This window comes from Mya arenaria, chromosome 10, assembly GCF_026914265.1.
Source record: "Mya arenaria isolate MELC-2E11 chromosome 10, ASM2691426v1".
NCBI classification, from domain to species: Eukaryota; Metazoa; Mollusca; class Bivalvia; order Myida; family Myidae; genus Mya; species Mya arenaria.
Window position 1 is genome coordinate 45,876,006 of NC_069131.1, and position 21,795 is coordinate 45,897,800.

A 21,795-nucleotide genomic window follows, 5' to 3' on the forward strand; every position below is an offset into this window, starting at 1 on the left:
AAGCTGTTTATCTAGTTATTTAGATACATTATGGAAATGCAGATGATTAGTGGTCACGACAGTGATTGTACGGTTACGACTTAAACAATATCATTGATTAATAGGTTTCTTCTATTATTTGCCTGTACCAAAAATTTACATAAATTTACAATAGTTGTTTTGTTATTACTACTAACTAGTTGAGTAAATTTAAACATGCTGGGTTTTACATAAAAATACTTATTAATAAAAAATTCACGCAGGTCATCGAAACAGTTACATTTTATAACAAAATGAAATTCATCCTCAATTTCCTGTGTATGGCATAATAAATATAATCTTTCATTTCTTGGCAGTCTGTTTTGTCCGTACCTGCCAGTTTCAATACGTAACCTGTGAGCTGATACACGTAATTGAGTGAGGTATTTTCTATTAGATTTGTTATATAGTAAATTAAGATATTCAGCCATACCAAACGTACTGTGCAGATGCAAGTATATAATATTAAGTTTCGCACTGTTTTCAATATCAGCACGCCATTTTTGTAGAAAACTATCGATTAAACGTTGTTTAAAGACTTGAGCAAAGAGTTTGACATTATAATTCCCCGGATAAACCCAGACATCTAAAAACCCATTCTCCTCAAGTAAACATTTAACGTTAGATGCCCAAGTTGTAAGGCCTTCCTCGCTTAAATCAACTGATTTACGGTATAACAAATTTAATAAAATATTATTGGACTGTTGTACTTTGAACCAATATTTTATAATTAGCACGTATCTGTTAATATATATTGGATAACGCCCTAATTCTCCGTAAACAGTCGCTGTACGTGTACTTTGCTTAACTCCTAGAAGCGATTTGCAAAATTTTAGGTGGATCCTTTCAATATTTTTCGATTTTGAAACCCCCCAGACAGAACTCGCATAGTTAAGGATCGAACCTACAAATGAGTCAAACAATTGAAGTGCAATTTTCGGAGGTACGTCATATTTGTTAATATTTTTGTTTAATACGTTCATAGCCTTTAGAGCCTTACCGACTACAAATTGATTATTTAAAACGAAAGTGTCCGTGTAGTTAAATACTGTGCCTATATAGTTAAAGTTGTCAACTACTTCAAGTGGTACGCCACTATATACCCAAGTTTCATTAGCCCTTACCGGTCCTTTTTTACGGAATACTACAACCTTCGTTTTGGCTATATTAACTTCTAAGCCCCACGTTTGGCAATACTCGTAAAGATGGTCTAAACTTCTTGGTAAGTCTTCTACTGAGTTTCCAATTATTACCATATCGTCTGCAATAAGTAATATCAGAATACATAAATCGTATAGGCTAATACCACAGTCAACGTTCTGTTGTAGAAACAGTTCTAGATCTTCTAGGAATAATGCAAACAAAACCGGCGAATTATTTTGTCCTTGGCGTAAACCAATAGAAATATCAAAGAAATCGGAGACTGAATTGCAATGTTTGACACACGATTTTACCACAGAATACATTGCTCTAAATATTTTAAGTAGTTTCCCATCCAACCCCATTTTAAAGAGTTTGTACCACAGAGCATTCCTATAAACAGAGTCAAATGCCTTTTTTAGGTCAACAAATGCGCATGGTAATCGTAACTTATTAAAAATGGCATTTTCGATAACATTATGTAAAACAAATATTGCATCTTCTGTGCTAGATCCCTTTCGAAAACCAAACTGGGCATCCGACAGCAAGTTATTTTCATCGAACCAATTTTCGACTCTTTTAGTGAGCACACGTGTAAATATTTTTCCTAGATTACTAACTAAGGTAATGCCTCTATAATTGTTTGGGTCATTAACGTCACCCTTCTTACGCCGAAACCGTATGACCAAGACAAAGGAAAATAACCACCGTCGAGAATGATGTTAAACAAGTCCGTTAAATGACCGACTAAAATATCTATAGTATCGATAAAAAAACTCATTTAGTAAATTATCAATCGGACATGAGGATTTATTACGTTTAATACCTTTTACAGCAAGACGAATTTCCTCAGGAGTTATGGCAGCGTTAAGTGCCTCAAATGTGGGATCATCGATATTAAAATCAGTATCGTTGATAAAATTATCTATTTCGTCTATTTGTGTAGAGCGTATATCATTGAACAGACCGGCAAAGTATTCCTTAAATGTTTCGGTGTCAATATTGTCTGAAAAACTGGGTTTCTTAGATTTAAAGTGGTTCCAGAATTCTTTTGGTTTTTTACTTCGCAACTCGTACAATTCTTTAGCTTTACGCGTTCTATACGCTCTCTTTTTCTTTTTAACAAGCGTTTTAAATGCACACTTTTTATCACACAAAACTGATTTAATTCAGATTTATATACGTTAAAGTTATTTAGTGCCTCTAAATACGCCTTTTTGACCGTAAAACATTCGTGGTCAAACCAGGCATTTGAGGATTTATTTATGTAACTATTACTATTGCTTTGCAATAAATACGTTTTCTTAAAATACGGGTCTGCACTTTTAAGCACGACAGACAAAAATTCTTCGACCAATTTATCAATGTCGCATGGCCGTGAAGAGTGCAAATCGTTGAATATAGTATTACTAGTATTTAGATTCGCTATCAAATCTCTTCTAAATAGGGGTTTATTGTTTTCACACCACTTATAATATGTTTGACTTGTCTCAATATTAGGCCGCGGGGTAGTATCTAGTTTACGCTCATAAACTCGAATCTCAAATAATAACGGCGCATGATTACTGAAAGCATTAAACGGACCTACTTCCTCGTACAGGTCATAATAAAGTCTGAAGACGTGTTTTTATCGCTCGGATATATTTTAGTGGATCTATATTGGATTATATTGCATATAAATTATATTAGCTTGTCAGGAAATGACTGGAGAAACTCTTGTTTGTGATGGCTAATGGCAAAAACAATAGAAAAGCAAAAAGACTCAGAAACGTAAAAAAGCAGTGAAGATAGCAGCTCGGGTAAAAATAAATCCAGGGCTAACAAGGAGGCTAAAAAGAAGGACAGTGTTTCTCAATCATTAGTGAGCGATTCTCAGTCAGAGGGATTATTTACTGGATTGTTATCACCGGACTTGATTTTGGACAATAGCGTTTTTAGTGCATCGTTTGGCTTAACTGTAAATCAAGACAGCATGGATAACCAAAGTGGCTTACAACATATGGCGGCGACAGGTATTGGCTACGGTGTGACGTCACCACCGCTATACCACCAGATGCAAACTATGGCGAGTACTGGTATTCCCGGTGTCAATCCACAATACATGAAACAACAGGCTTATCAACACTCACCAGGGACTACAGCCCCAAATGCCAACAGTCAAATATTCACATATGCAAATCCATCTAGCAGTATGAACAATAACGCTAGTGCGCAGAAGACCGTATCAAACTCTGACATTGTCCAACTTTTTAATTCGAAATTTGATGAAATGACAAAACGGCTAGCAAAGCTTGAAACATTGGAACAAAAAGTAGTCGACGTGGATTCTAAATTATCCAAGTTGTTGTCGGACCTTGATGCAAGGGTGGCGAAAAACGCTGAAAATCTGGCGTCAATTGATCAACGGGTTGACGTCAATGACTTCAACATGGACGGCGTAAAACAGGAATTGCAGCAGCTAAAATCAGAGAACAGTACTTTGAAGGAAACCATTAGCGATATACAAGCAAAAACTATGATGAACAACCTCATTATCGGAGGGATACCGGAGACAGGGGACGGGAACTTTCCGGAAACAGCTGAAAAAACCATGGAGGCGGTGCAAATATTTTTGCAAAATTATTTGAAAATACCTGAAGAAAACATCAAGGAGCTCAAGAACGATAGAGTTAGACGTTTCGGTGCAAGAAAGCAAGGCAAGAACAGAAGTATATGTGTTGTCTTCAAAGACAATCAACACAAAGAGACAGTGAAGGCCTTTCGCAAAAATCTGGACACCAAGAAAACGGGGCTGTTCATGCATGACCAGTTTCCACCAGATGTTATCTTACAGAGGAAAAAGCTGATACCTATCATGCTGAAGGCCAGACAAGACGGAAAAGAGTCGTATATCAAGTACAATAAGCTGTATGTCACGGGAGCAGTGTATACCAAAGGCCCGTATGGGAGCGTGGACTAGGATAAAAAGGGGGGTAATGTGAAAGTAGGAGTATGGAATTGTAATGGTTTGACAAGGGATAAATTAGAAAATACGGACTTTAGTGATATTTTAGCGAATTATGATATTCTATGTTTGTCAGAGTCATGGACAAATAAGTAAAGTGAGATTGAAATCGAAGGATATAAAGGTTACAACTTTTTTCGAAAGTTTCAACACAGGCGAGCGCGACGAAGTAGCGGCGGTCTCGTTCTTTACATTTAATCTGAAATTGAAAGAGGCATACACATAATTAAAAACCATTATGACACCATTGTATGGTTACGGTTAGATAGTGGTTTCTTTGGAATAGCCGATGACATTTGTATAGGGTTTGTTTATATCTGGGGAGAAAAATCATCCGCGTACGATGTTGTAAATTGCAATTTGTTTACTATACTAGAGAATGACATATTGGCTTATAAGCAAAGTGCTTATTGCCGGAGACGTTAATGGTCGCGTAGGAACAAAGAAGGATTATATTGACTTTGAGTCAAAAATACGACAAATTGATGCCATGAACTATATACCGGACATACCAAAGAATCGTATAACAATGGATAGTGTTTTTAAACAACAGGGACAACAGCTTATTGACTTATGTATTGGTTGCGACATGCGTATTTGTAATGGTAGACTTGAAAATACAGGCGCATATACGTTTTATAGCCACGCAGGGAACTCGGTTATTGACTATTTGCTATGCTCGGATAATGTTAGCTCGTGTATCGAAACGATGAAAATAAATGAATTCAATGTATTTTCCGACCATGCGCTAATCGGTTTTGACATTGGTGTTCAAAAGATTAAAGTCAGTGTACCGTTAAATCAAGAATGGTTAAGTAGGATTAAATGGTCAAATAACCTGCGAGACGAATTTAGAAGGAATATAATTGAAAAGCTGCCTCAATTTAATAGATTATTTGATTCAGCTACGTTATATGACCAAAATTCGGTAAATGCGATTGTTAGTCAATTTACAAGCTTAATGAATGAAGCTGGGAGTCGTTTATTTAAAAAAACGATGAAGAGCAACAATAGTAAACTCGGTTGTCCGATTAATAGACCAGTGGTTCGGTCATGTGAATGGTTCGATAACGATTGTATTGCAGCGAAAAATGAATATCAGAACGCTTTAAGAATATTTAATATTTCCAAAAGGGATACAAAAAGAGCATTTAAGCTTAAGTATTTTAGAAAAAATGATAAAGTAAAGGGTCAGACTATTGACGTTAAAGATTTTAAGAAATACTTTGGAAATTTGATCAATGAAATAAATGTTGTAAGAGACAACGAAAGTGAACAGTTTTGTGAGAAGGATCTACCTGTTAATGATCCTATTTTTGATGAGCTTGACGTTAATATTACCGTGGAAGAAGTGAGTATGGCTGTTAGGAACTTAAAACATTGAAAACCTGGCTCATCAGACGATTTGATAAACGAATATTTCATTGAAACGTGTGATATCCTAGCGACCCACCTAGCAGATTTGTTTAATATTGTATTATCATCTGGGGGTTTTCTCAATGCATGGGTGGAAGGAATTATAGTTCCGGTGTATAAAAAGGGAGATGACACAAATGTTAACAATTATAGAGGGATAACTCTCATTAGCTGTTTAGCTAAAATATACGCATCTATTATTAACAAGCGTTTAATGCTGTGGGCAGAAAAGTATGAAAAAAATTCAGATGCACAGTTTGGGTTCAGAAAGGGGTTTTCTACAACAGATGCAATGTTCTGTCTGAAATCTGTTATCGACCACATGTTGAATAATGGTATAGGAATTCTCTGTGGCTGAAATTACATACAATGGGTATAAATGGAAAGATGCTTAGAACCGTACGATCCATATATACTTTTGTAAAAGCAAGGGTTAGACACTGCAGCAAATACTCAGAGTTCATAGAGATATCAGGCGGCCTGAAGCAAGGCGATATTTGTTCGCCATTTTTTTGGTCAATGTTTATAGATGACTTAGAGTTATATCTTGAAAATAATATAACAAGTGGAATATCTCTAAATGACATAACATTAATTTTATTGTTGTATGCTGATGGCATGGCAATATTTGCAGAAACTCCTGAAGAGATGCAGTCAACACTCAGTAATCTTAAATCCTACTGTGATAGGTTGCTAAAAGTGAACGTTGAAAAGAGTAAGGTTATGGTATTCAGACGTCGTGGACATGTTCGTGCTAACGAGAGCTGGAAATATGGCGATTGTTTATTAGAGATCGTTGATAATTTAAATTATCTGGGAACTGTGTTTAATTGTCATGGATCTTTTTCTTCAAATATACAATTGCTATGTGGAAAGGCATTAAAAGCAATGAATGTGCTTCTCAATAAATTGAAAGAGCTTACGTTTAGTCCTAAAACAAAATGTCAATTGTTTGATGCTTTTGTAACGGCAATCCTAAATTATTCATCTGAAGTTTGGGGTTTTACTAAATCGAAGGACATTGAACGTTTACACTTAAAATTTTGCAAACGGATTTTGGGTGTTAAACCATCAGCAAGCAATGCGGCAATATATGGGGAGTTAGGAAGATACCCACTATTCATTAACCGTTACACACGTATCATCAAGTATTGGGCAAAACTATTATGTACCAAAAATTGTATTGTAAAAAGTATATATGAGATGTCTTTGCGGGACTTAGAATCAAATAAGAAAAATTGGTTATTTGATGTTAAGAACTTATTATTTAAATACGGCTGTGGTGACGTTTGGGAGAATGCCTCACATATTAATACACAACTATTTATAAACGAGTTCCAGCAAAGAATTAAAGACTGTTTTATCCAGGACTGGACAAGTTATTTACAATCAAACTCTGTGTTAACAGTTTATAGGGAAATAAAAAGAGACTTCGAATATGAAATATATCTAAGTGCGAGTATTCCTACTCATTTGCTTAAACTGTTCACACAAATGAGGATATCTTGCCATAATCTACGGGTGGAAACTGGACGATACGGTCGCAATCGTATAGAGAGACATGAGAGACGTTGTGAAGTGTGTCATTCTGGGGACATAGAAGATGAATTCCATTTTATGTGTGTTTGTCAAAAATATAAAACTATCCGTAAACGCTATTTACCGGCGCATGTTATTCAAAGACCAAATATGGTCAAATTTCTTGAACTTGTTGTATGCAAGAATTCTGATGTATTATATAAAATGATTACTTATATACGTTGTGCTATTAAAATTAGAGATAATGTATTACAAGGTTAAGATTGTCATTGTTTTAACATTTTATGTATTGTAAATGTTTCCTTCTCGAAGTCATATTTATTAAAATGCTCTCCACTCGTTATTTTAGCTCTATTTGAAATAAATGCCTTCTTTTGGTCTAAATGTAAATATACATACCTGTGTAAGGAACCTTTTTAGTATATTTGTTTTGAAAGTTATTAATTTACCCTCCAGCAAAGTCTTATTAATTTATTTTTTGATTTTAACGGATTATGATGAGTTACTTCATTAATATCTTCATTCTTGCGATTATTATCATTATCATTATTATTATTATTATTATTATTATTATTATTATTATTATTATTATTGTTGTTATTAAATTTGCTCATTGAGTTTCGAAGTGAATAACAATACTTAAAAGTAACTTTATGCAGTATACTGCTGTATATATTACACCATTATAGGTTAACATAACACGTTTGTTGTATTGTGTTTGTATTTATTTACTATTGACTTGTACATATAATTGTTACATGTTTATGGATGATAAACTACATGTTTAAATCCAAATAAAATACATTCTGATTCTGATTCTTCAAAATGCCTTATGATTGGAAAACCGATTTCTTTCATCACCAAGTAGTCAATAGTGCTACATGCATTACGACTGAAATATGTATATGATCCTTTGTTATTATCCTTTCCTAATCTCCCATTGACAATGCGCATATTAGTGGCCTTACAAAAATCAAGCATGCGAGTCCCTCGTGTGTTACATAATTGATCTTGAGAGGCCCGTACTCTAGTTTCGTCAGGTAAATAGTCCTCCGAGTCTAAATCAGATATTACATTACCGTGCAAAATATGATCTGGCCTATCACCTACTCTACAATTCCAGTATCCGACTAGCAATACTTTCCCTTGATTTTCAAAATGATACATATTATCACTTACAATATCGAACAAATCTACATCATATACAGAGTTAATTGGTGAATCGTCGGCCCATAAATACAGACAACATAAATATATATCATCATCCAATAAAAAGTATTTTTTATCAATTTTCAACCATACAATAGTGTCAAAATGATTCCTAACAATTGATATTCCTTTACTTATTTCATTTTTTACATAAATAACTATGCCGCCACTATGTCTTTTTGCCTTTTTATGTTTATATTTTCTAAAAAAGTTATAACACTTAAACCTTTCAATATTTAATCTAGAGCAAGAATTAGTCCATGATTCAGATAAAATTACAACATTATGTTTTGTAAATATCTTAAGAAAATCTTCGTCAGACAGTTTATTTTCCGTTAGACCATTACAATTCCAGACAAGTATTTTTAGTTCATTCTCCGATGTATCCTAATCAGATGTTACCGGGCTCCCATTAACGTATAGCGTGTCATACACTAGCCAGGCCCGTTTTCCGGCTTGCTTGGCCGCCTTTAGTTAAGGTAGAAGCCTCCTTGAATTCGGTGAATTTGCACACAATGTTGCGAGGACGTGGATTACCCCCATTCTGGTTATGAGCACCAATACGATGAGCACGTTCAATCTTCATTGCAGTAACCAGTTCCTGTGCCAGATTTGGATTAGATTTTAGAAATTCACGAACCTTGACCTCTGTGTCATGCACCTATCAATATTTTGCCCCAGGGGGGGGGGGGGCGGCGGGCATACACGGGACTTTAGACAGAAGACAATTCCCGACAGGCGGGAATTTGACACGCCGAATAATTCCGGGTCCCGGGTTTTAGACATAAGACGGATTTTACATCTCGGTACCCGGAGTTGTATAGACAACCGTATTTCGTATCCCGGTACCCGGAGTTTAGACAACTGTACTGTCGCACTAAAAAAATGGCGGACAAACTTTCACACGTTTCATCCTTCTCAGTTAAAGAGATGTGTGAATGGATGGATAGCATCTCAAAAGATCTCACAACCATATTTAAAGGTACAGTATTAAATATAAACAGGAAATGTTCATCATTACTATAATTTATTTTGGCATATCGTATTAAAGTTCCATTCTATTGCCATGTGTTTTTGCGCGCGCTGTCCTTTACGATTTTGACATAAAGTCCGTTTTGATCAATTTCTTCTTTTGTCACTATCGTTAATTACTACTCATGAACAGACTCAATAAAACCGAGTCTGCAATTTTCTCTATGAGTTGTTTTTCTTGATCTTGAAGGATCACCCTTTTACATAATTTATAGAAATAATTTGTTATATAATATGATATCATAATCTGTTTATTACTTGACCCAGTGTATTGATATTTACAACTTGCAATCCTTATGACAAAACCTTCACTTTGAATTGTTCATTTGTCCCCTGGACCACAGCCCTGGTGCCTGGGGCAGACTGGGTGGGATCATAGTTCTTTTTTATTTTTTGTATTTCTTTTTGTTTAACCCTTTACAAAGGTCATCTTTTAAACCATTTCATGTTTCAACGTTTTAACTTACCTACAAACATTCAGCGTGGTGATGCGCAATGGCTTGCATTGACAAATTCTTGTTTCAATTGTTCTATCAATTTGTTTATAGGGAGTCGAGTTGCCACCCTCTGACGTTTTACAGAGGGCACATACAGATGGCAGTACAGATGCAGCCCTACTTAGTAAAGAGTGTACTTTACCAGTGGGAGAGGTTTGTATCAACCACTTTAGCCGGCCTCAATAGTTATGCCCCCCACAAAGTGGGAGGCATATAGTGATTGCACTGTCTGTCCGTCCATTCGTTCGTTCGTTCGTTCGTCCGTACCGTTTCGTGTCTTAGCCATAACTTCTATATTATTGAATGGATTTGAATCAAACTTCACAGAATTGTAAAGCACCATGTTTCTAGGATATAGATGCTTAACGCAGGTAAAACCCTGTTTAAATCTTAGAAAAGAATAATGGGGATCACCTGTCACTTCAGAAGTATCAGTTATTATGCAAAACAACCCATACTTTTGCTATTTTTGCTATTAAACTAGCTTCGAATGAAGTATTAAACATTTTTGACTTTACAACAGTTGATTGATTGATTGGGATATAACGCCGTTTTTAACAATTTCTCAGTCATATCACGGTGGCCAGTTCACCTACTCATGTGTTTCCTGGTTTTCTCACACCAGTAATTCACACAACAATCTCCCCAAGACGAATGACGTTTGTTGCAATGACTTTTTTCAAAGGTCGGAAAGAAAGTTGGCCTAGCAGGGATTCAAACTCAAAGCCCCTAAATTGGCAACCCGCATTGTTACCGACTGAGCTACTGGGACTCGACGTCTTTACAACGGTATATTTCCATAAATATTTCCTACCGTGAACTAATGCAACCCCTCGTGATGCTGCAATTGTGAATTTCGGTTATCATTCTGCCCACAAGGGTAGCTGTGGTCGAGTTGGTAAGATTATTATATGGAGCTATAATCTGTTTCTTCCATTCCCTAGCATGCATAGTTGGTTTACAGAATCGACAGATTGAGCCATAAAAAATCTAATAAATGGTCTATAATAGAGCAGTATCGTTTAAAGTTTCAAATACATTGATTCGTTTGTAATTGGGTCAATATGGTTAAGGCTATGCCGGACGCGTTTTTTCATCTTTAATGGTATATTTTTGTTTAATTAAAATTTAATTTAATCTATGTGCGCTATATTTAGGTGTTTGTTCCAAATTGATAAATGTGAATTTATTAAATGTTGATTTTGTATGGAAACAGGTTAACATTTGGTTGGAGCACCTCAACAATGTCGCTGCAAACAGAGAAAGGGGCCAGGCAAAGGCTGCAGAGACACGGTCTCTGAAAAAGGTAAAGCATTCACATCATGACAGGTACATCAAGAACAAATGTCTCAACAATAAAGAAGTGGCTTAACATTAACATGTCTGATTTGCTTAAATCGAAAACTTTTAAATTGTAAAGAGAATGTCTGTACAAACTGGAACTGAACTCTAATGGCATTTTTTCACCTCCAAACACAACACCCCATATATCTACCATTAGAATTAAAAACAACCTATTTTGTTTTATTTGTTGTCAAAATATATGTTAAAAAGTTTGGTAAAGTCATGTTATAATTTACTAAATAAAGTTAGTTTTCTTATTAGGTAAGCTTTTGTGATCGCACGGTCTCCGTAGTTGTGGTCGTCACGGTTTTATTTATAGCAATTGCTTCAGATGACTTCTGAACCAATGGTCGAATTTCAAAATATTTTCCTTGGGTGACCCTCTACCAAGTCTCAGATTAAATCTTTTCATCTACGTTGAATAATTAAGGTCCCTAGGTCAAATCTTAAAAAAAAACGTTTTATACTCTCTACATGCCACATTTAACATCCAATCCTCATGTATGAAATACGGGCAAAATGTGAGTCTACATGAAATGTAGGCTAAGTTTGAATTTGGGTTGCGTGGGGTTAAAAACTATGTATTCGGTCAAATTTTAGTAAAACCTTGTATACACTTCAAAGGCCACATTTTTCACCCAAACATACTGGTATTTTGTCAGAATGTTTGTTTCCATACAACTACCGGTACTACAAGGAACTACTGATACTGTTGCTCCTCCTCTGTCATGGGAATGTCTAAGTCTTTGTATTGTGATCTCAGGCTAGCGATATAGGGACTATTGGCTCTCTTGTTAAATAAAACTTTGTTTTTCTAGAAAGAGTTGAGGACAGAGACAACTCCTGGTGGTGCTGCCACATCGACTGCGACTACCCATAGAAGTTCCGCTAGGAGCCCAAACCATAGCCAGGCTCAGAGTGCACCAGACGGTGAGTACCCATGCTACTCAGCTTAATAGTTATATATTTTACATATAATATTAGAATATTTATACTCCCAAAAAGTCAGAATTTTTTATATATATATTTTTTTTTTTGGGGGGGGGAGGGGGTTTATGTAGGAATATGTCCATAACATCTTTTCAGTGCAACTCCTCCTAAACCGCGCAATGACTTTTGTTTAAACTTTACTCAAAAGGAGTACATGATATGTAGATTTTAAGAGTTGTATTGTCTATTCAGCACTATACTTTATGTATGTATAAATATTTTAAGTTTACATAAAACCCTTTATAATACACAGCTGGAATCAAAATATACTTATAAATTACTTTTGTGCAATTGTATACTCAAATCACCATGTACTCCTGCCAAAGCATGGTTATTATCTATCCCAGGTACCACAACCTGCATACTATAAAATCATGCTTAATTGAGTAACTTCTGTTTCAGATATCATGGTAGATGTTTCGAGGTTTGGACGGAGGAGGGTACCAAAAAGATTTGATGAATATATTATGTAAAAACAATAAAAATAAAAATAAAAAATGAAGTTCACAATGTTCTATATATTTTTGATCCTAGTGATTGGTCTATTTTTAGATCACCTAGAGCCAAAGGCTCAAGGTGAGCTATTCTGATCACTGCCCACTTTCATCCAAGTTTTCACAGGAATGTTCCTTTGGTGGACCTCTTTCAAAAATGTACTGGCCTGGCACGGCTTTCACAAAGCATCTCGAGTCGATATCTTGCTAAAACTAAAATTTCAACATTGGATATCTCATTCAATTGTATTGCCACTGCACTAAATTTGTGTCCGCTTGTGAAACTCCCATGTTTCACAGGCAGACAAAATTATTAGCAATAATATTGAGGTCATTATTTGATATTGAAATTTTGAGTTTGAGCACGATCTCGACTCAAGTCGCTTTGTGGAAGACAGGCCTGGTACTGGTTTGTTTTAAATACCAGGGATCATGAAAAAGTAATCTGTTGCCGTGATATAACTGAAATAATGTTGAAAATGGCGTAACACTCACCCCACACTCCTCAAAAAAACACAACAATATTAAAAACAAACACAACAAAACAAACATTTTCTTCAAGCTCTTTCATTTAATATCAAATACAGTGGTGTTTTTTGCTCCTGAACAGAGAAATAAGAAAATGAATGCAAACTATTTGTAACATTTAAAACATTTAAAACAAAAAAAGCCTACAGAAAAGGGTTAACCAGCTAACAACAAAAAATTAGTGCATTTTTATACACCAAACTGTTAGTGCATTTTATACATTTATTCTTGCTTGAGGGAACCATGTTACTGATTTTTTTTAAAAAGAGGTTTAGTTTCATTATTACTCCAAATGTGGTATTTATATCCCCTGTGATTTCCAAATATATGTTATAAAATTCATTTAAAGGCAAATTGCAAAAGTATCAAGGTATGAAATGCGACAAACAAATATGTGTTGGGGTTGCCCCTTTCTGTAGGACAATTTTTTTTTTTAAACGGCGCATTCAATGTGTACTTTATCTCTTCACATCCAAATAATTTTATTGACTTTGTCATTGCATGACAGAGATAATAATTGAAGAGACCTTTCTAAAAATGTATACTTTTATATACTTTCTGACATTCTTTTTTAAGTTCCAAAATATAGCAAAGGGTAGTCATCCCTTTGAATATAAAAACAGTAATGCTGAAGTCATTTATTTTATAAAGTTTTGTTTTATTAAACCTAGGAAGTAGGTAGGGAAACGTTTTGATGTGCTTTCCATCAGAATAGATAAAATGGTGCAACTTTTTTCTCCATATATTTAAAAAGCATTGGTTGGAATGAATAAAACAACTGTCATCTGGATGACATTTCTGGCTGGCTGACTTCTAGCTCTTTCATGTCGGGTGAAAAAAATGCTTATCTGGCAATATTGGCACTAGGTTTGCCTTCATCCATCTATCCCCGGGACATTAGATACACAAAGCATCTCCCACTATGGGGATTTAGACAAAAGTATTGGCTCCAGGGTGGGGAATTAGACACCCAAAAGGAAAACTTGTCTAATTCCCCTGGGTCTGCCCGCAGCCCCCCCCCCCCCCCTGGGGCAAAATATTGATAGGTGCATCAGCTTGTTTCTCCTCCGGACCCTCTTCTATTCCACCAAAGATCAGATTGTTTCTCATGCTTTGAGATTTCATATAAACCAACTCGTTTTTCATCCTTAAATTTTGTTGTTCTAAAGCTTCTACGTTTGACTGTATTTTAGATTGCCGAAAGTCCAGATGCTCAACCTTTACATCAATGGTATTGATTTTCTCATCAAAACGTTTATTTGAATCATGAACCAAGGTCCATAGCTTCTTCAAATCTCTATCAAAATTGTCAGCCTTTTTCTCCAAAGTATTTAGCGTTTCTAGTCTGGCTTCTACATTGTTAATTTGACCTTGAATCTTCTCCAGCACGTTCAAAATTGTCGAGATGTCCGCTTTAGAAATATCCGAAGGCGCGTTACTGGCCATCGTAGCAGTTGTGTTATTTATGATTTTATCTGAGGCGTTTGAACTTTCACAATTACTTGCGTTAAATACAGCAGAGTAATCAAAAAGTACAGAGTTTGTTTGATTTAAAATTTCACTTACTGCGATTTGACCCTCTTTATTATCTACCGGGCCTCCGATTTTGAACACTTTACTTACGTTTAAAAATTCTTCATCCGTACTGCTACCCTTTTTACGTTTAGACACTTTATTCCTGCTAGATTTTCCCATAGCTCACTAAACACAGCTCCCACAAACACATATTCCCAAAATAGTTCACCTTTTTTCACTGAATAATTGCGAAAATCCATAAAACTACGCTAAAAGTCCAGAGCAAAATTTAGACGTGGCCATCTTATCACATGATCATAGGACAATCAAGAAGAGATTCAGCCCGGCCCATTATTGTCAATTTCCGCGATTTTGGTGACATAGAAACTGTTATGAGTCATGTATTTAAACTAAAAGGTTCGCCAATGTCCATTGACCGAGATTTGCCAAAGAAAACTTAGAGAAGCTCGGAGACGACTTCGTCCACTTTTGTTGAAACCAAATCGAGGTTCCCTACAGCTAAGGTACAGATCGTCTACCCAGCAAAGTTAGTTCGAGATCGACAGGTGATTCGTGACGAGTTGCCAGACTGGTTTTCTGTTCTGGGAAAAAGCCGAATGTATGATGCTAGGAAAATTGACGCTATGGCCACTCACATGTCGGGCCATCATGCACAGGGTTTCTCTGCCATACCATCGGAACTATTTGGACAAGCAAACAGCAGTCAAATATATAGTGAAGCTGCTGCATGTAACAAAAACACACACAAAGAAAATCCATTTTCAGTTCACAATAGCCCCAAAGTTAGCGAAAGTGTACCAATCTCCAACGACAACGCATCGGTTCCTTCGCTTTTCAAATTCGGTTTAGAGAAGGAGACATCTTTACATCAAAGCAACACTGTTTTCGTGACACCTGTATCTTCACGCACTCCTAGAGCGACCACACGGGGAAATGGCGCCCGCCAGCGCGCCGTTTCAACTTTCATTACTAGTCGGGAAAGACGCTCTGTCAGCCGTGCTTCTACCTCCCGTAAATCTAAAAGCATGGCGGCCGATAAAAGTGTCACGAAAGCCGCCCAATCCTCCACTGGCAATGATGCCGTGAGACAAGTGCATTGTTCAACTGCAACTCTCGCTGTTAGTAACACTATTTCACATTCAGAAGAAGATCCCCTGCAGTCTGCGAACAATTTACCGTCCGCGGCAGCAAGTGGGGGCATGCAGTCGGGTTCTACCGTGTCTTCTGATGGGGGCAGACCAAAGCAGCCCGTGAGCGCGGTTTGCAATCAGGCCTCACACCATGATCCGGACGGCGCAGTTCAACCATCACAGCCGACGTCGATCAACGATGAAACTCATCCGCAGCACTAGGAGCAGCAGGAGAAGGTCAATCTTAGGTTCTCCCTCCTTAACGCTCAAGGTCTTGTTACCAAACGTTGTAACAAACTGAATGCACCTGAAATTACATCAATTTTTAATCAGAGTGATATTGTATTATTAACTGAAACATGGTCAGAAGAGGTAATTGATTATTCAGTGACTGGTTTTGAATGTTTTTCTGTACATAGAGTAAGACATGTAAATAGTAAAAGAAATTCTGGTGGTATTATGGTCTATGTTAGAATACATATGTTACAGATGATATAATTTTTATGAAAAGCGAAGATGATCTGATTTGGATTAAAATTAATGGTGCTACTGTAGGGCTCAGAGATGACTTGTTTATTGGATTATGTTACATTGTTCCAGAGGGAAGTTCTCGTTATAATAGAAATGACCAAAATACTTTTGATAGGCTAATTGATTCTATAGCTAACATTCATTATGTCACTAATAGTAAATTTAATATTATTTTATGTGGCGATTTCAACAGCCGAACCGCAACCTTAGCAGACTCTGTACCATATGATACAGTTATTGATGGTTTGGAATTACCCGATGATTATATTGTAGACTCTTTTAAAGGTCGTTTTTCACAAGATAAAGGTGCAAACACAAATGGCCAACTCTTTATTAATATGTGTAGACAAACTGGTCTTAGAATTTTAAATGGCAGAGCCGGAAATTATTTAAATATTGGTAAATGTACTTTTGTTGGAAGTAGTGGAAGTAGTCTTATTGATTATGTTCTAGCATCAGAAGATATTTGCGCATGTTTTCATGTGTTTTCAGTAAATGATCCAAACGTATTATCTGACCATAACGTAATTTATTTTGAATATGAAAACTTTGTTTATATACCTAGCATTGATACTTTACCAAATTCGTATGAGACGGTGAATCACAAATTTGTTTGGGACATTATGAAACAAACACTGTATACTGATGCACTTAGCTCAGAAACTGTCCAAGATCGATTTACATCTATAATATCCTCATTAGCAGATGTCAGTGATAGATATAGAACAGATTTAAATAAACATGCTAATGATTTTGTAAAAATTGAGGATAATATTGCTACGCCATTGTTCAAAAAGGTTATCAAACAACATGTTAATAATAGTATTTTGCATGTTACTAAAAATGACTGGTATAATGATAATTGTAAAGACAAAAAGAAATCTTTTAATCATGCTCTTAACTATTTTAGACTAAATTGTTCAGATGAAAATCGCCATAAACTTGTTAATGCTAGAGGTCAATATAAAAAACTGTACGAAAATATATATATGAACATGATATGCAACAGACAAGAAAATTAGAAGACTTAAGACATAAAAATGCTAAGGCATATTGGAATATGTTAAAACAGGTAGGTGGGGTGAAAGCAAATACAATTAATATTTCCACTTTTGAACACTATTTTAAAAGTATTAGTAATCCAAGTGACCATTTTTTCAATCCAGATGCGGATATTTTGTATTTTAACGAACGCATTGAAAACAAAGAATTTCAAGATATGTTTTCAGAATTAGATTCAAACATTTCAAAAGAAGACATTTTAAAAGCCACCAAGCACTTGAAATCTGGCAAAAGCCCAGGTCCAGATAATATGCTAAATGAATTTCTGATATATGGGAAAAATGAAATGCTAAATAGTTTACATGCAATTTTTAACAAAGCATTGCATTTAGGCATTTTCCCGGATAATTGGTCTGAGGGCTTCATTGTGCCACTGCATAAAAAAGGCAGTATTAATAATACTAACAATTATAGAGGTATAACCTTATTAAGTACTCTAGGTAAACTGTTTACACATATTCTAAGCAATAGACTAGATAATTGGGCAGAGCATTATTTTGTATATATTGAGGCTCAAGCTGGATTTAGAAAAAAGATGGGCACTATTGACAATGTTTTTGTACTACATGGACTCATTTCCCATATGATTAATAATAATAAAAAGTTATATTGCGGTTTTATAGATTTTAGCAAAGCTTTTGATTATGTGGTTAGACCAAACCTTTGGCAGAAATTAATAAGGCTTGGCGTTAGAGGTAAATTTTTAAGTGTTATAAGAAGTATGTATGATTGTATCAAATCAAGAGTTAAAGTAAGCAATACTCTTAGCGATGATTTCTCTTGTATGTTAGGGGTGCGGCAGGGTGAATGTTTATCGCCACTGCTTTTTTCATTATATCTAAATGACGTAGAAGAAATGCTTTTACTTAATGGTTATGAAGGGATTGAAATGTATATGTTCAAAATATGCCTGCTATTATATACAGATGACATTGTTCTATTTTCTCAAACACCAGATGGCTTGCAAAAAGGATTTGATATTTTACTGGAGTATTGCAATACATGGAAAATGAAAGTAAATGTAGGAAAAACAAAGGTTATGGTTTTTAGAAAATCAGGATTAATACCCAGGAACCTAAATTATGAATATAATGGTGAAATCATAGAAATTGTTATTTAGGTATCGTTTTCACAGCTGGTGGCTCACCTAATCAGACCCAGATAACACTTGAAGGTCAGTCAAGGAAGGCATTTTTTTAAATTAATAAATATTTGTACAATTTCACAAATATAAGTTTAAAACATAGATTAGAATTATTTGATAAGCTAGTATTACCTATTTTAAATTATGGATGTCTGGGGTTTTCAAACGGCAATTTTTTTTTATCTTATGACTAGCCAAAATGAGACTGTAATACGTAAACTGTCAAATTTTGCTTATAAAGCTTTTCTACGTAGAGTGTTATGTGCATAGTTTATACAAGCAGTGAATATATTTCATGTTTAAATTTCAATACCTAGTTGTACATTCAGAAGGTGTATTTTAAATCATTCAATTTATTATATAAATAATCTCCATTTTGTTAATTAGCCCCTTTTTATTTAATTTGACTGTGTTTGCAAAAATAGACATAATGACTAACTGTTATACTCACAATGCTTTTATTCACTTGATGTTTTTTTTTTCTTTGGATTCAAGCCTTTTTTGTACACTTGCATCTAAAAAAATAGAAATTGACAGTTTTCGTAAATTAATTTATTGTCATGTTATATGCATTTTAATTGTTTATTAATCAAAGTCTTAGTTTAAAATGTACTGTTAATACGTCACTTAGTACTGGTACAGCATTTATTCGGATTAAGGCTCTCAGCATTGGATTCGAACACGCTTTACAAATGATTAAGTTCTTTAATAAATAATTACATGCAACGTTTATACTCACATAAGTGACTTATTTCCATAATATGTAATCACAGCCACGCATAGACTACTGCAAAAGTGTAAAAATATAACTGTAGTTTGTCGTAAGCTGATAAACGTGACCGTGACTCATCGTTAGCTCTTCTTGTTTAACCCTTTGTAAACCTGTTAATCGATTATTTTTATCAAGCACCTTACATGGCAAACACACAAACTAATTGATATTGACAAATTTCAAACAGCGCATATCATATTTTCATTTTGTTGTATGTTTACGTTATGTTAATATTGTGTGTAAATGTTATGTATATGTATATACATTTTTGAATATCACCATGTCAAAATTCCTAGACACACTTTCGTTTTCGACCAGTGGCTAGGTCAGCTCCTGCATGGTTAGATATGTAAACAGATTAACATATCAAATTTATAATCAGATGCAAACGATATTTCTTTATAAATAATTTAAATGTTATAGTTCTAAGCATGCACTCATCATAAAATCATGCCATACTGAAATCTCTTTTAAGTGATTTTGTTAAAATTTCAAGTCTGACGCATATAGTACTATAATAATAAGATTGAATTGGCGATGTTAGACAACTTACTGTTTATAAAGTAACATTGGTTTCTTCTTCTTGTTTAAACATTATTTTTGTTGTTTTTTGTGTGCCTTCTCCAAAGCATGTATGTGTATATAACATTGTAAATATTTGTAAATATTGTGTTTGTCCTCTTGGGCCGTATGGCTTTTTGGATATGAAATAAACCATCTTCTATGACATTCAGCAGTGCCTCAGAAACGCAGTTTTAATGTTTTTATTCGCTGGTGTCATTCCATGGTGGTGACTTTTTTATTTACAGAAGGTCAAGGGTTGCATATTATACAAGTACATGTAGTAAATTTGTTGCTAAAAATAAACTGACAGTGTGTCACAGCCAGGCCTCGTTCTTGCCAAGTCAGCGGAAGATAGGAAACATGTGCGAAGTGCTAAAAGATGAATGTTTGACGTCGCTTTGATTAAGTCTCTGCTGGAGATTGGGCTCTGAATAAAATAAATGCGAAAATACAAGGGGTATAATGTCAGGATGCAGGGCAACCTGGTTGTCGAGGAGTGGCGAAACATGAATTAGAGAGATGGTGAAAATTATATAAACCCTAGGCAGGAAAGCTATCCACCATCAAATCGGTGGTCGGATCTGGTAACTGGGGGCAGAGTAATAATGGTCGCTCGTTTGATGTGGAGCCTAGGAGACCTGCATTTCGCGGAAACGCTCGTGGTGGTCGTGGCTTCCAATATGACAATGACAGAAATTATTTTTCATGTGTGCAAAATGGCGAACGTCAACAGGGCAACTATGGTCGTGGCAGGCGCTAAAACTCAGCCGGGGTTGGAACGTTAGGGGTCGGAATATCAACAAGAATAGCGATAAGTATATGCTTATAGAAAACTGTATACCCTTTTTAAATTTTGATTTCACTGGCATTGCAGAAATTCATTTTCTTGATTTTTAATAAAAAGTATGTACACAATTATGCACGGTTTGGAAATAAAATAAAAGAAACATTCATATAAATGATAGGCATGACTCTGGTGGTGTTGGATTTCTTGTTAAACATGGTCTTTTACGTGCATTTGATATTTCTGTTTTAGATTATAGTAACGATGGTATTTTATAGGATTATATGTAGCACAAAACTGATAATAACACTGTCTGCCCTTGTGTATGACACCTACTTCACCATTCCCCCAGTCTCTCGGCACTTTCACTGCTTTGATTTATATAAGAAGTAATATTACAGCGAGGGGTATGTGCCTATGGAGGCCATTCGTTGCCAAAAGTTCAGACGTGTATGTGTGTATTTTAGGTTTGTAACATTGATGATTTACCAATTTACATTTTACAACCGCCAACTCATCGGTTGTATGTTTACATTTTACACTGCACATTTTCATTTTTCATTGTACCGATTGGAGTTTTATTCTCGTTGCATCTATTCAACAGACGATTCAGTTGTGTTTATAAAAACACACGTCATTCTGTGAAAGTCACATGCCGAGTTTTACATTGCGGTGTGTAGAAGACGGATTTCAGTTCGTAGTTCTACAAAGTACATTGTATGGTGGTGACTTTTCATTCGCAGTTGAACATGTTTACGAGATGAATTTAATTTAATTTATAGATATCTCCGCCTTAACCATTTCTTAACTCCTCCTTACGTCTTTCGGAAATTTCCGATATCACTCGGCTCTATTTAAACCAATTATGGATACTTTGGACCATGGACATTGCGAACCTTATTATGGAAATCATCTATATTATGACACTATGGACTATGATTTGGAAACAGGATGGATTATAAATTATTTCATGTCGAATAAAATAATATATGATATTACAACATGTTTTTGTCTATATAATAGTAATTAATACGCACATATGACATGAAATGAGATGTATG

The 21,795-nt window shown here is 35.2% G+C and overlaps 2 long non-coding RNA genes across 2 annotated transcripts in view; both read left to right on the forward strand.

Moving 5' to 3' along the window:
• LOC128205982 (uncharacterized) overlaps positions 1 to 21,795 on the forward strand; it is a 147,055-nt gene that overhangs the window by 110,366 nt on the left and 14,894 nt on the right. The window lies entirely within an intron of this gene.
• LOC128205984 (uncharacterized) lies at positions 9,209 to 12,122 on the forward strand. The gene is made up of 4 exons (XR_008256367.1): positions 9,209 to 9,308; positions 9,907 to 10,008; positions 11,072 to 11,161; positions 12,018 to 12,122. It is a non-coding gene; the product is annotated as an uncharacterized LOC128205984 (long non-coding RNA).